This window comes from Papio anubis, chromosome 6 (genome assembly GCF_008728515.1).
Source record: "Papio anubis isolate 15944 chromosome 6, Panubis1.0, whole genome shotgun sequence".
In the NCBI taxonomy this organism is placed as follows: domain Eukaryota; kingdom Metazoa; phylum Chordata; class Mammalia; order Primates; family Cercopithecidae; genus Papio; species Papio anubis.
Window position 1 is genome coordinate 26768392 of NC_044981.1, and position 14655 is coordinate 26783046.

General features: G+C 39.8%; 1 non-coding gene across 1 annotated transcript; it reads left to right on the top strand.

The window, feature by feature from the left end:
• Window positions 1-10108: 10108 nt before the first annotated feature.
• Window positions 10109-10181, top strand: TRNAA-AGC. Its single transcript has one exon. It is a non-coding gene; the product is annotated as a tRNA-Ala (tRNA).
• The last annotated feature ends 4474 nt before the right edge of the window (window positions 10182-14655 follow it).

Here is a 14655-nt window from a genome sequence, read left to right on the forward strand (position 1 = left end):
CCTCAGAGGGGCTGCAGCTTATTCTACTTTCATGTTTATTTTTAATGAAACTTCCAATGCCCAAATGTTCCACTCAGGGTGGTCTTAACATTTTAAATAATAACATTTTGAGTGTGTAGCATGTATCAAACACTGTTCTAATAACTTTACACTATTATCTCATTCAGTTGTAACAAAAATTGTGTGAGATATGTATTCTTTTAGGAGGAAACTGGTGCACAAAGAGATTAAGTAGCTTGCCCAGGATCACATATTACTAACTGATAAAGCTGTAATGTGAACAGCCTGATGCCAGATTCTGTGCTTGCAATCACTATACTTATGGCTACCTCAATAGTGGTGAGTGTATTGTGGAAAAGTATTGGAATAAAAATTAAGCAAGTTGGATTCTGATCTCTGCACTGTGTATAACAAGGTCTGAATATGTGTAGAATTCAACTGTTCAACCTTTTCTTTCAGGAGACATTGGCCCAAAGTACTGTTTTTATTCATTGTTTTATTCAGTTAAACATTTATTGAACACCTCCAATTAACAGGACACTATAGGCCGGGCGCGGTGGCTCACGCCTGTAATCCCAGCACTTTGGAAGGCTGAGGGGGGTGGATCACCTGAGGTCGGGAGTTTGAGACCAGCCTGACCAACATGGTGAAACCCCGTCTCTACTAAAAATACAAAATTAGCCGGGCGTGGTGGCGCATGCCTGTAATCCCAGCTACTCGGGAGCTGAGACAGGACAATCGCCAGAACCTGGGAGGTGAAGGTTATGGTGAGCCAAGATTGCGCTACTGCACTCCAGCCTGGGCAACAAGAGTGAAACTCTGTCTAAAAAAACAAACAAACAAACAAACAAACAGGACACTATGCTGTGTATTAGGAATTTAAAGATTTAAAGGCCAGTGAGACTCAGTACCATTCCTTTAATGGCTCACAGTCTGGTATGGAGACGGCAAGGGTTTTAAGTGGTGTGGTAGAGGTAGAAGTTATATAAGGTAATCTGGGGGCATAGAAGTGAATCACTTTGTAAGAACTTTGAGAGTCAGAAAAGACTCTGTAGGATATGAGACGTAAGGTGAGACTCGAAGGAATAGAAGCAGGGAGTTGGCTGAAGATGAACCTGAAATGAAAGATGGAAAATAAGTACAGAGACATTTGAATGTGATTTCAGTTAGTGGAATTTATCTTATATGAAATAGGAAGCAATTCTTGGAATTTCAAGCTGTGGAAATAGCACAATTATCCCCAAACTTAAAATCTTTAGAAAGATTATTTTTAGTTTTAAGTATGGAGATAAAGAATAAGAAGGAGCAGCCAGCAAATTATGAGGAAAACAAAAGTGGATTATGACAACCAAGGGAGGAGAGTTTGAGTGAAGAGGTTTTTGACCAGGCATTGTGGCACATGCCTGTAGCCCCAGCTACTTGGTTGACATAGGTGGGGGAAATCACTTGAGCCCAGGAGTTCAAGACCAAGCTTGGGTAACATACTTGTGGCTCAGAAGAGGATCTGGCTTTGAGGATAGAGATGAAGGGTAGGGAAAGACTATTGTGACTAGAGTTGAGCAAATGGGAAATTGTGAACCGCCGTACCTGGAAAGGTGCATTTCAGTATCTTGTTTCCTAGAAGCCAGTAGGTCTGAAACTTTTTTCTGAGATTATCCACTGGAAAGTAGATTGGTCCTATGGAGAGTGTATGTATCTAGAGTTGGCAAATTTAGAAAGAAAATAGTACAGGAAACCCAGTTACATTTGAATTTTAGATAAACAATAGATTAAAACAAAGTTTTAGAGTTTTTATAGGGACATTTTACACTAAAAATGGTTCATTGTTTATCCGAAATTTAAATGTAACTGGGCATCCTGTATTGTATCTGCAACCATATAAGTAGCCTTTGTATGGAAACAGATATTCTGTGGAAGCAGTTCGTTTATAAGGTAGAATTTGTGATAAGATGAGGCAGCAAATTGCAGTTTCCTAGGATTTCTCCTTTTGGGGTTTATAAGGTAGAATTTTATTTGATAAGATAAAAATTTGACAAATTGCAGTTTCCTAGGATTTCTCCTTTTGGGGTTTATAAGGTAGAATTTGTGATAAGATGAGGCAGCAAATTGCAGTTTCCTAGGATTTCTCCTTTTGGGGGTTAGATCATGTGAGTGATTGAACTAATGTGATAAGATCTGATTATGAGAGAGAGAGATTGAGTTATATCTTTAGTTTGGTCAAATATTTGGTAGGAATAAGGATGTGGTGATTTGGGAAAGAAGAAATATAAGTTTAGGACTAATGTCAAGTAGAAAGATAAGAGATTGGAGATCCAGGGAAAAGGAGCAGGATCAGGGGACAGCATAGGTTTAGTGTATGAACCATATTGAGATGGAAAGGTAAATTTGAGTAGAAAGTGACATCAAATAGGTTACTTGTATGATCAATTAACATTGGTTGGATGAACATGATGAGGCAAGCAAGTCAGAGGCATGGAGGGTGTGAATTGGGGTTGGATAAAGTATGGGGAGTTGATGAGTTGTAGAGGAAAGTGATCAATGGATTTGAGACTGAGGAGGTTTTTTTTGGAAGGTATAGATACATTGGAATTCTATTTGAAAGCCTTTGTAATTCTTTTTAGACATCATGCAGTCTTTTTATTTTTCTAAATCATCTTCCAAAGTGATTTACACACTAAAAAGGAAGACTTTAGGCCATGCAATAAAGGACAGACAGATGACCTGAAGGACAGGACATAATCAAGATTTAAGTGGAAATTCCCAAGATACTTAAGGAAACAACTGGGGCTAGAGGAGGGCTAAAGAATACTATGGCAGGTTTTGGCCATGTTAGAATTTTTCCTGCCCAAATCTAAGCTGAATGTTTCCAGCAAGGATCTCTGAAGAGGAGAAAGGCCTCTTCTGTGTCTCCATGGCAGGCATATTTGCGATTTTTGGGATCCTGATGCATGCACTGTTGCAGATTTACAGGAGTCAGACCCAAAATCAACTGTTAGTGCCCCCAGTTTGTCCTCATATGCTCCAGCTTGTTTCTGAGAATTCTGGTGATTGTTCCATACCTGTTAATCCAACCAGATTTTAACTTAGTACAGAAGAGGTGTTCAATCCATGTCATCTCCTCTTTTTTTCCTTTTCTTCTTCTTCTTTTTTTTTTTTTTCTTTTTGAGACGGAGTTTCACTCTGTTACCCAGGCTGGAGTGCAGTGGCATGATGTCAGCTCACTGCAACCTCCGCCTCCCACGTTCAAGCAGTTCTGCTGCCTCAGCCTCCCAAGTAGCTGTGACTACAGACACATGCCACCAAGCCCAGCTAATTTTTTTATTTTAGTAGAGTTGGGGTTTCACCATGTTGGCCAGGCTGGTCTTGAACTCTGGACCTCAAGAGATCCGCCTGCCTCAGCCTCCCAAAGTGTTGGGATTACAGGCGTGAGCCACTGCGCCTGGACTTTTTTTTTTTTTTTTGAGATGGAGTCTTGCTCTATCACCCAGGCTGGAGTGCAGTGGTGCAACCTCAACTCACTGCAACCTCCACCTCCTGAGTTTGAGTGATTCTTCTGCCTCAGGCTCCCGAGTAGCTGGGACCACAGGCATGTACCACCATGCCTGGCTAATTTTTATATTTTTAGTAGACACAGGGTTTCACCAGGTCTTAAACACCCGACCTTAGGTGGTCTGCCCGCCTCAGCCTCTCCAAGTGCTGGGATTACAGGTGTGAGCCACCGCGTCCGGCCCATCTCTTCTTAATTTACCTTTTCTCTTATACATTGAATCTATCTGGCTATTCACCATTATTCCTTCTCCTGAATAATGCCTGGTCGCCTTTTTGTGTTTTCTGTCCAGCTCTCCAGCTTATCTGTTTTACAGTGCTCTACTTTGTCTTTCCATCTTGACTGTTACAAGTTCATAAGACAATACCTCCTTGAGCTGGGGTAAGAATGAAATGCAGTAATTAATGCAAAGTGACCATCATAGTGCCTCGGCTTTTAATAGGTACTCATTAAAATATTAGTTCTAGGTCTGGCATGGTGGCTCACACCTGTAATCCCGGCACTTTGGGAGGCCAAGGTGGTGGATTGCTTGAGCTCAGGAGTTTGAGACCAACTCAAGACCAGCTTAGGCAATGTGGTGAAACCCCATCTTCACCTAAAATACAAAAATTAGTCGAATGTAGTGGCACACACTTGTGGTCCCAGAAACTCAGGAGGTTGAGGTGGGAGGATCCCTGAAGTCCTCTGGCAAGTTGAGGCTGCAGTGAGCTGAGATTGTGCCACTACATTTCAGCCTGGGTGACAGAGTAAGACCCTGTCTCAAAAAAAGAAAAAAAGTCTTTAAAGCAGGGGTCCTCAGCCCCTGGGCCACATACAAGTTAGTTGCTTATTCAGAACTGGGCTATACAGTAGGAGGTGAGTGACGGGCAAGCGAGTGAAGCTTCCATCTGTATTTACAGCTGTTCCCCATCACGCGCCTTACCTCTTAAGGTCCACCTCCTGTCAGATCAGCAGCGGCATTGCACCCAGGCTGGAGTGCAATGGTGCGATCTCGGCTCACTGCAACCTCCACCTCCCGGGTTCAAGCGATTCTCCTGCCTCGGCCTCCTGAGTAGCTGGGATTACAGGCACACACCACCATGCCTGGCTAATTTTTATATTTTTAGTAGAGATGGGGTTTCCCCATGTTGGTCAGGCTGGCAGTATTTTTTTGTTTGCTTGTTTGTTTTTTAATGGGTTACCTGTCCAGGTGACATCAGCTGGTCCCTCAAAATACAGGGTCTAAAAAATACACCAAACACCAATCTTAGGCTTTACAGTAGTGATATTATCTATAGGAGCAACTGAGGAGGCTACAAATCTTGTGACTTCCAGGTACATTATTCCTGAGCCATAATTTTAACCTTATGCCTAATTTGTTAGTTTTACAAAGGTAGTTTCAGTCCCTTAGCAGCGAGGGGTTACTTTTGGGAAGCAACTGTTATCATCTTTGTTTTAAAATTAAACTATGAATTCCTCCATAGTTAGCTTGGCCTATGCCCAGGAATGAACAAGAACAGTTTGTGAAGTTAGAAGCAAGATAGTCAGCTATGTTAGATTTTTCTCACAGTCATAATTTTTGCAAAGATGGTTTCAATTCCGCCCATTTTTGTATAGAAAATGCATGCTTATGTGTACCAGGATACACATTCAGGAATGTTTAGAGTGGCATCATTTGTAATAACTGAAGGATAGATACAAATATAATAGCTATCAATGGCAATATGGTTATACACACTGTGATATGTTCATACATGGAAGTCTGTATTGCAATGAACAATATCAGGCAAGTGGTCACCCAACAACATAGATGGAATTTAAAAACATAATGAAAAGTTGATATAAAAGAAGCCAGACCTAATAATATCCTACATGATTCCATGTGTATAAATATTGAAAACATGTATGTATACATACATACATACATAAGAGTTTGGAAAAAGAAGACTTGCTGAGTCTTCTGGCCTTCATCTTTCTCCCATGCTGGATGCTCCCTGCCCTCAAACATTGAACTTCAAGTTCTTCAGTTTTTGGACTCTTGGATTTACACCAGTGGTTTGTCAGGGCCTCTTGAGCCTTTGGCCACAGACTAAAGGCTGCACTGTCGGCTTCCTTACTTTTGAGGTTTTGGGACTTGGACTGGCTTCCCTGCTCTTCAGCTTGCAGACGGCCTATTGTGGGACTTCAACTTCCGACTGTGTGAGTCAATACTTCTTAATGAACTCCCCTTCCTATACACATCTATCCTGTTAGTTCTGTCCTTCTAGAGAACCCTGACTAATACAGATCTAGGTGTACATACAAACAGATTTTGTGTACATACATACATACATGCATACATACATACACATATACAGCATACATACACCCCTACACATGCATGTGTGCACACATAAATGTACACTGGCATGCAGGAATACACATGTCCATACATACGTGTGCACATGCACACACATGCCTACACACATACATGCGCATACACACAAATATGTGTGCAAATACATGCATGTACACACATACATAAATAACATATGTGTGCATAGATGCACGTACACACATGCACACACACGTGCACACACATATGTCCATACACACATAATGGACGTATACATATGTACATACATGTAGGCACACGTGAGCACAATGTATACATGTATGCATATGTATATGTGCATACACATGCACACAATCATACATGTGTATACACACATGCATAAATACACACCTGTATACACACATGTATACATGTTTAAACACATACATGCAAACGTACATGTGCACATTTATATATACACGAATACCTACACACAAACATGCAAAAATTCTGTGCACACACATACATGGACACACATGCATGCATGCACACACACACATATGCATGTGTGCCTGCAGACATGCATATGCAGACACATGTATACACACATGCATACACGCAGATGCACGTGCACATGGGTGCACACACGTGTACATGCACACACAAGTATAATGCACATATGTGTTCACATGTACATGCGAGCATTATGCATGTGTAGATACATGTCTACAAGCATGATACATGCACACATACATGCACACACATGTATAGTGCACATATGCATGCACGTGTACATACATTTAGACATACATGTAGATGCATATGTACATGCATGTATACATGTGCATATACATCTACACATGCATGGACCCACACATGCATGTACACCTGCATACTGTGCACACAATACATGTATACAGATACATGTGTGCATACACGTGTACACACATGCATGCATACACACATGCATTTGTAGATACATGTGCACATGTGTGTACACACAGACATACACATATGCATCCACACATACACGTATACACATGAGGTGGCACATTCAGCTTTCAGGAGGACAATCAGGGACTCTGTCACCTTGACAACTTTAGCCTCGCCTTCTTCTAGTCATCTTGCCAGAACACCTGTGCCCATGTTTTCCTAACACTGTCATCAGAGTACTTTTACCATCAAGGCATCTGGGGGTTAGGAGAGCTTTTTGCACAGAAGGCTACTTGGCTTCGTTGGAAAACTGATGATACATGAGGACTGGGGTGGTCAATCCCTCACAGGTTTCTTCATATGAAAAATGAGGACTGTGGGATTCTCTGGCTGGATCTCAGCACCTAGAGGTGGATCCGGGCAATAGGAGCTGCTCAGCAAGTATTAGCTACTGCTTTGGTTGCCTTCTCCCTGTGGAAAACTGGCCTCTTACATTGAATTTGTATCATAGGCACTCATGAGGGGCTTGACTGTATCAATATCTGATGACAGATTTTAGTGCAGTTCTGTTGTCGTGCTGATTTGCTCATTTGGGAGATAGCATCCAGCTTCTTGTGAACATTAAAATGAAATAAAATAGATTATGGAGGAAAAGAATACAGATACATACTAAGGTATTATTTTCCAGACAAAATGGATTTGGATAAAAGAATCTAATTAAGAATTTGTGCATGATTCTTTTAAAATTCCTTTGAGTCCTTTTTTTTTTTTTTGGCCTGTTTTTCAAGTCTCTGATTTTTGTCACCCTTCTCCCATCAGGTCAGAGAGATAGCCAGTGGTCAGAAGGAATCTTCCAGCAACGACCATAGCACTTTCTCCTGCCTGCAGATACATCTTTTTATTCAGCCATTATGGGAAGTAGCAGCACCATCCAGTTCTCAGAGAGCAAGCTCTGGGATAACTGAGCTAACCCCAGTTGCTAATCTAAGATAATCCCAGTTACCCCAGTGGATTTACAGATTGAGGTTAAAACCTAGCAGGGTTCTCTTCCTGGAAAGGACAGCCTTCCCTCTAAGGTTTCAGATAGACCCTGGGTGAGGAAAGGGCCCTAAATGGCTTGAAAAATTGAATGCCCTTTAGGCAAAGCAGGAAGCCCTGCTATGGAAGAGCATCATTTGAACATAAATCAGGTTATCAGTACAGAGTGTTCAGGAGGTCAAGATGGTTAAGCAGAGAGCCTGACCAGAATGTCCGTGGTGGAGAGAAACAATCTTGTTGGGAGAAAGATGACAATAATTGGAGACTTAGAATAAAGGCTGAAAATGATTCAAAGAAACTGCAAAAAGAATAAGGCATAAATCGTTTACTATATTATATGGTGCAAATCTCACCTTGTATTCTATTCCTCCACAATCTTTATTTCATTTTGATGTTCAAAGAGACTTGTGGTGCCAATTAAATGAACAACACAGCTAGTGACAACAGAAATGCACTAAGAAAAAGTCCCTCATCAGCTCTTGAAAGCAGGTTCCTTAAAGGTGAACAATATTCCACATACAAGGACTTTTTCAGCACCAAACATTAGAAATGGAACTGAATGTTTATTATTCTTTATATAAGTTGGTTGATATGACTTTTCAGCTTCCCTCAGTATCATTATCCAAATTTTGTAGATGACACTAAAGCTCAGAGGAGTTAAACAATTTTCCTCAAATCACATAGCTTTAAATGGGAAAACCAGATATGAAAAGCAGATTTCTTTCTAAATTAAAAAAAAATAAAATAAAAAACCCATGAACTCTTGCTTTACCTTAGCACATAGTCTCGCCATCTGTTTTCTCCACACCAGGTCATTCATGTAACATTTACTCACATAACAAACACAAATAAATGAGTGGATTCATTCATCAGATATTAATTCAGAATCTCTTTTGTGTCTACAATACTAGGCTCCAGCCTTCCCAGTGTCTTTGTCTCCTTTCCCTCAAATCTCCCCACCCAAGGTCTTGACAAATCCTGTAGATCCCTCCTACACAAAGTCTCCAGAATTTTTTCTTCCTTTTCACTCACCTCTGTTGTCATCCATGCTACGGTGTTTAAGGAGGATGTATTCTGCGCCATGAAGTGTGACGGGCACAGGCGATGCAGAAACAGTCCTGCTATCCACCTCAGGAGCTGACACAATAAATGAGGGTAAACCTCAATCCTTTAATATCTTTGTGACTTCTTTCCCCTTAAATCCAATTCCTGTTTTCTTAGTTCAAGCTCTGACATTCAAAACTAAACACTTTTCTCTAACATGTTGCTTTAATTATTTAAGCCTTTTGCCTAGGACTTTTTCAATTTCTCTTAAGTTTTCATAAAACTCTCCCACTCTCCCAACATATCTCTAAGTGACCAGACTTTTCAATCACTGCTTCCCTCAATGTGTATTTCACACACACACACACACACACACACACACACACACACACACACACACACACACTCTCTCTCTCTCTCTCTCTCTCTCTCTCCACTTAAATTGAACAGGTTTATTTATTTACACAGGAATTCCTACAAACAGCCCGGTTTTCTCCAACGTATGTCCACTCCTTCTCTTCATAGCTCAATTTTAATTCTTACACTCTGATATTTTATATATTCTTACACTCTGATATGATCTTGTCTCTTATTCTTTATGGCTCTGCTCTGTAATTTTGTTGTTGTTGTTCTGACATATAGTTGGACGTGTAACTTGTACATGACACACCTTAGCAAGGAGGCAACCCATATCTCAGATGTAAGTGAAAGAAGCACTCTCCTGGGGTTTCCTAGGGGAGTGGTCAGCATGCTGGCCTCATTCCTGAAAGGGCCTAGTTATGAAAACATCAGGAGCTTTTTGCCTTCCAGAAATCTGTACCATCTCACAACCCCCAAACAGTCTCAGCCACAAGGAACAAGTGATAATGCCATCCCACCTTTATAACCACACACACAACACACACACTCATACAAAATCATTTAATCATTTTAAATTATTTAATCATTTTTTAAAAATCAGTGACACTTTAGCTGGGCAGGTCTAGGCAGGTCCTCCTTTGCTGGGACATGCCTTTTTCTGTCCTGGAATACCCTAAACTTGATATTGTGGTAGCACGAGTTTTCCCTTTGTGACTTTATCCTTCTTCCCTTTTCTCCTCCTTCTTTGCAGGGAATGAGTAGACACTGCACTGTTGCCCTGGCCCATCAATGAAAAGATCTACTCTTAGTAGAGCCCTGCTTTTGCGCTGAAGTCCCTGAAATCACCTGTGTTCCATGCCACCCACTAAGGATAAATAAAGCTCCCCTGATGTGGGGAATTAGCTCAAGTGGTAGAGCGCTTGCTTAGCATGCAAGAGGTAGTGGGATCGATGCCCACATTCTCCAAGCTTTATTATTTAGGTCTCCAAACCCGAGTCAGTGTCTGAGAGCAGGATACTGCTTTAGTTCAAGACATAGGAGCAGCAACAATACAGGACTGGTGACGGCTCCCTCCTGGCATTCAGTAAAGTGTAGATCTACCGTGTAATTAATTTTCTGTTTCTTTGAGGAGTTGTGAAACCAAGGGACATATACAATTGCTCTTTTCTCCCTGTTTCTGCCTGCAGCTTGAATGTGAGACAATTGTGAAAAGTGCCGCTTGGGTAAATACAGCCCCGGCTTTCTGGTGAGAGGACTGAAACTAGGATGTGTCAGGTAACTAGAATGTGCCTGGACAGATACTGTAGAAAGCAAACCCATAAAGTTGTTCATGAGCTTGTGGACGCACCTGTCAGCTGTGAATAAGTGGCTCTAATCCCAAACAACTTACCAAAAAAGAGCCTGAGAGCTGAACTGAGCAATGACACACTTCCCAGTCCTCACTGACCATTGCGTTGCACACACTCCAGAGATCTCTGAACAGTAGTGTCAAGGCTTTGTAAATAGAGTTATCTTTGAAACAGCAACACATGGAAGGCTGGTTGGTACTTGGAACTTGAACACAAGGCTATTGTGTGCCTGCGAAAACAAAAATGGCAATATTATCCTTAAGATTTCAACAAGACACAGTGTCTCATCACATAATCCAAAGAAGTCCAGGTTACAACCCCAAAATATTCAGCATATGAAAAAACAGGGAGATCTTAATTCACATGGCAAAGAGAATCCTTGACAATACTGAGAGGACACAGGTGTTAAATCATCTGACACATACATTAAGCAGTTATTTTAACAATGCTCCTAGAATTATGGGATAGCATTCGTGAAGTGAATGGGAAGTCTCAGCAAATATTTGGAATATATAAACACCAATTTTAACTGAAGAATTAAAAAAATGTATTAAAACTCTTAGGAGAAATAAAAAGCTTAATTGGATGATCTCAATAACAGAATGCGGAAGACTAAGGAAAAAGTCAGTGAACTTGAAAACAGAACAAGAATACCTACACAATCTGAACTATAGAGAGAAAGGAAGATTTTATTTGTCCCTGAACAGAGGCTCAGGGAAAAATAAAAAATAACAAATCCAATATTCACATTATTGTAATCTGGAAAGAAGAGGACAAAGAGGTTTTTGTGGGATAAAACTTTGAAGAATTAATGGCTGAAAATGTATCAAATTTGTCAAAAGATATAAACCAGATTTTTAAAGTTCAGTAAATGTCAAGCACGATAAACCCAAAGAAACCCATAGCAAGACATATCATAAACTGCTGAAAACTAAGAAAATACAAAACAATTTTGAAAGCAGCCAAAGGGAAATGAAAGTGAAAATACCATATGAATGAGTGTAGATTTCTCATCAGGAACCACAGGGGCCAGAAAAAATGTCATAACATTCAGTAAGTACCAAAAGAAAAAGACATATCAACCCAGAATGCTATGTGGAGCAAAAGTGTCTTCCAGGCATAAAGGCAAATAAATGCATTCTCATCGGAAGGTAAATAAATACATTCTCAATCCTAGCAAGACTGCTGGAAAAGAATTAGCAAAGATTTGAGATAAGAAAAGTGATACCAGAAGGAAACTTAGAACATCATCAATGAAGGAACAAAAGCAGAAATAGAAAATGTCTGGGTAGACCTAACAGACTGTTATTCTGCCCTTGAGATCATTAAGGTATGTTTGATGATTGAAAACAAAAATTGTAAATTTCTCTGATGCAGTTGTCATTGTATCTAGATGTACTACATACATAAGATAAAAGGGTAAGTGTAATGTGTCTAACTCTTCATGAAGTTTCTATATTCAATTTGAATGGTGAAAAATTGATTCTCAGTATATTGTAAAAGGTTATATATGTATATGGCAAACCCTAGACCACTTACTAACAAGATTTAAATAAACCAAAACAAGATAGAAAGAGGAACATAGATGAGTTAAAACAAAGGGAAAAAAGGTTAATAAATTATTAAATAATACACCTATCTAAAAACTTATCTGTAATAACATTACATGTAAATAATCTAAATCCATTAATTAAAAACTAGAGATCATCAGAATGTGTTAAAAATAAATATGCTCACTAAAGAAAGCCACCTGCAATACACTTATATATAAGAATAAAAGTTATACAAGAGATTGAAAGAAAAGAGTGGGAAAAGATACCTCATGCAACCATTAATCAAAGACAGCTGTGGTGTATATATACATAAAATCAGACAAAGTAGATTTGAAAGCAGAGAAATGTTTCAGGAATAATGAGGGCTGCTAAATAATTATGATTGTCAATTTTCCAGGGGGATACTGTCCCAAATGTATATGAGAACACAGAGCTTCAAAACTCATAAACAAATTTGGATACACAAGGTAAAAACAGAAAAATCTAATTATAGTTGCAGACACTAACACTCCTCTCTCAGTAATTGGTAGACTTAGAGAAAACAAATCAGCAGACATATTGGAGAATTGAACCACACCATCCAGTAATGGACCTATCAACTTTGTAACACAAAATAAAAATTTAGGTAGAAGGCAAAGACAAAAATTAAAAGAAAAGTAAGATCATGTTATAACCAGGAAATTAAGAGTAGTCCAGCATATAGAAGAGTGCTATTATTGAAATAGTTTGAAAGAGTTACTTAGTTATTTTGAGATTTTTTTTGAAGGAGTTATTTAGCTGGAAATGACAGAAAGGCTGAAAATGGCGAATCTGGACGTGGATCTTCCCTCATCCATATTTATGTTGTCTTATTTTGAGGTCTAGGGTGTCTATACTTTCTCTAAATTACCTGATCCTACTATAGTGTCTGGCACAGAGCATCTCCCAAGTGAATATGTACCAAATGAGTGGATAGTAATTGATAGATTTAAAAGAGCTGTGCAAGAATAATGTTAATTATTTGACAAAACATCGAATGTGGTGTTTGAAGGAAGACAATGAGTCAAAGTTGACTTGAAAGGTACGCCCAAGGCCAGACTTATTTCTGTAATCCCAGCACTTTGGGAGGTCAAGATGGGCAGATCCCTTGACACCAGGAGTTTGAGACCAGCTTGCACAACACAGTGAAACCGCTTCTCTACACAAAATACAAAAATTAGTCAGTTGTGGTGGTATGCGTATGTAGTTCCAGCTACTCAGGAGGCTGAGGTGGGAGGATCAATAAAACCTGGGAGGCCGAGGTTGCAGTGAACAGAGATCGCACTGGTGCCTGGACAGCAAAGTGAGACCCTGTCATAAAATAAAATAAATAACATAAAATAAAATAAAATAAAATAAAATAAAATAAAGTAGTTAAACCCAGGCCGGGAGGGGTAGCTCAAACCTGTAATCACAGCACTTTGGGAGGCTGAGGTGGGTGGATGACCTGAGGTCAGGAATTTGAGACCAGCTTGGCCAACATGGTGAAACTCCGTCTCTACTAAAAATACAAAAATTAGCCGGGCGTGGTTGCAGGCATCTGTAGTCCCAGATACACGGGAGGCTGAGACAGGAGAATGACTTGAACTCAGGAGGCAGAGGTTGCAGTGAGCCAAGATCTCACCAGTGCACTGCAGCCTGGGCGACAGAGTGACACTCTGTCTAAAACAAAAAAACAAAAAAACCCCAAAAAAACAAAAGAAAAACTTTAGCCCAAAAAGTAAGTAAAGAGGAGGTTTGGAATTAGATATTTAGTGTACGAATGAATGGGCTAAAGTGCAAAAGAATGGGCAGAATAACTGAGCTAGTACAGAGGTAAAAAAATCACATTTAAAATGTAAAAATATCTGCTTCTCAATTCGGGCTTTCCCACTTAGCAGCTTTGGTGCCTTAGAAAAAATACTTAACTTATCTGACCATCTATTATTTCTAAAAAGTGCATAAGTACAGACTAAGACATAGTTTTTCTGGCAAAATTCAGTCAGACTACATCAAGTAAACTCCCCTCCTAGTATAATTCATGGCACAAAAAATTGGGGAAAAAACAGAGAGGATATGATCATAAGTGCGGCTTGTGTTTTTTGTTGAGTGAATGTCTCCAGTCATATAGATGCAAGTGGAGACACACAGTAAGAGTAGTATGAACGGGAGACACCTTGGAACGCTATTTCTTCCTTCATTCATTCAGTTGGTCACTCAATGAAGTATCATGAATTGAGCACTATCTCTGTTTCTTATCAACAAAGGAGACTACGGAAAGGAAGAGTGAATAAGATCTCTGAAGAAGGGAAAAGCTAGATCACTGGGCCACAAGAGGGAAAAAAGTAGCAAGAGGTACAATTGTTTCTGGTCCCTCAAGCCAGAAGGTCCTATCATTGTGAAAAATACTGGAAACGGGTGGACTCCACCTGTCCTGAGTGGGGAAGTCTTCCAGTGCAGCATTGGTTGATAAGGAGTGATTTCCAAGTAGCATTGATTGTGTTCTTTAAAAGCTAGGAATTGATAAAGCAGCAGTGTGTG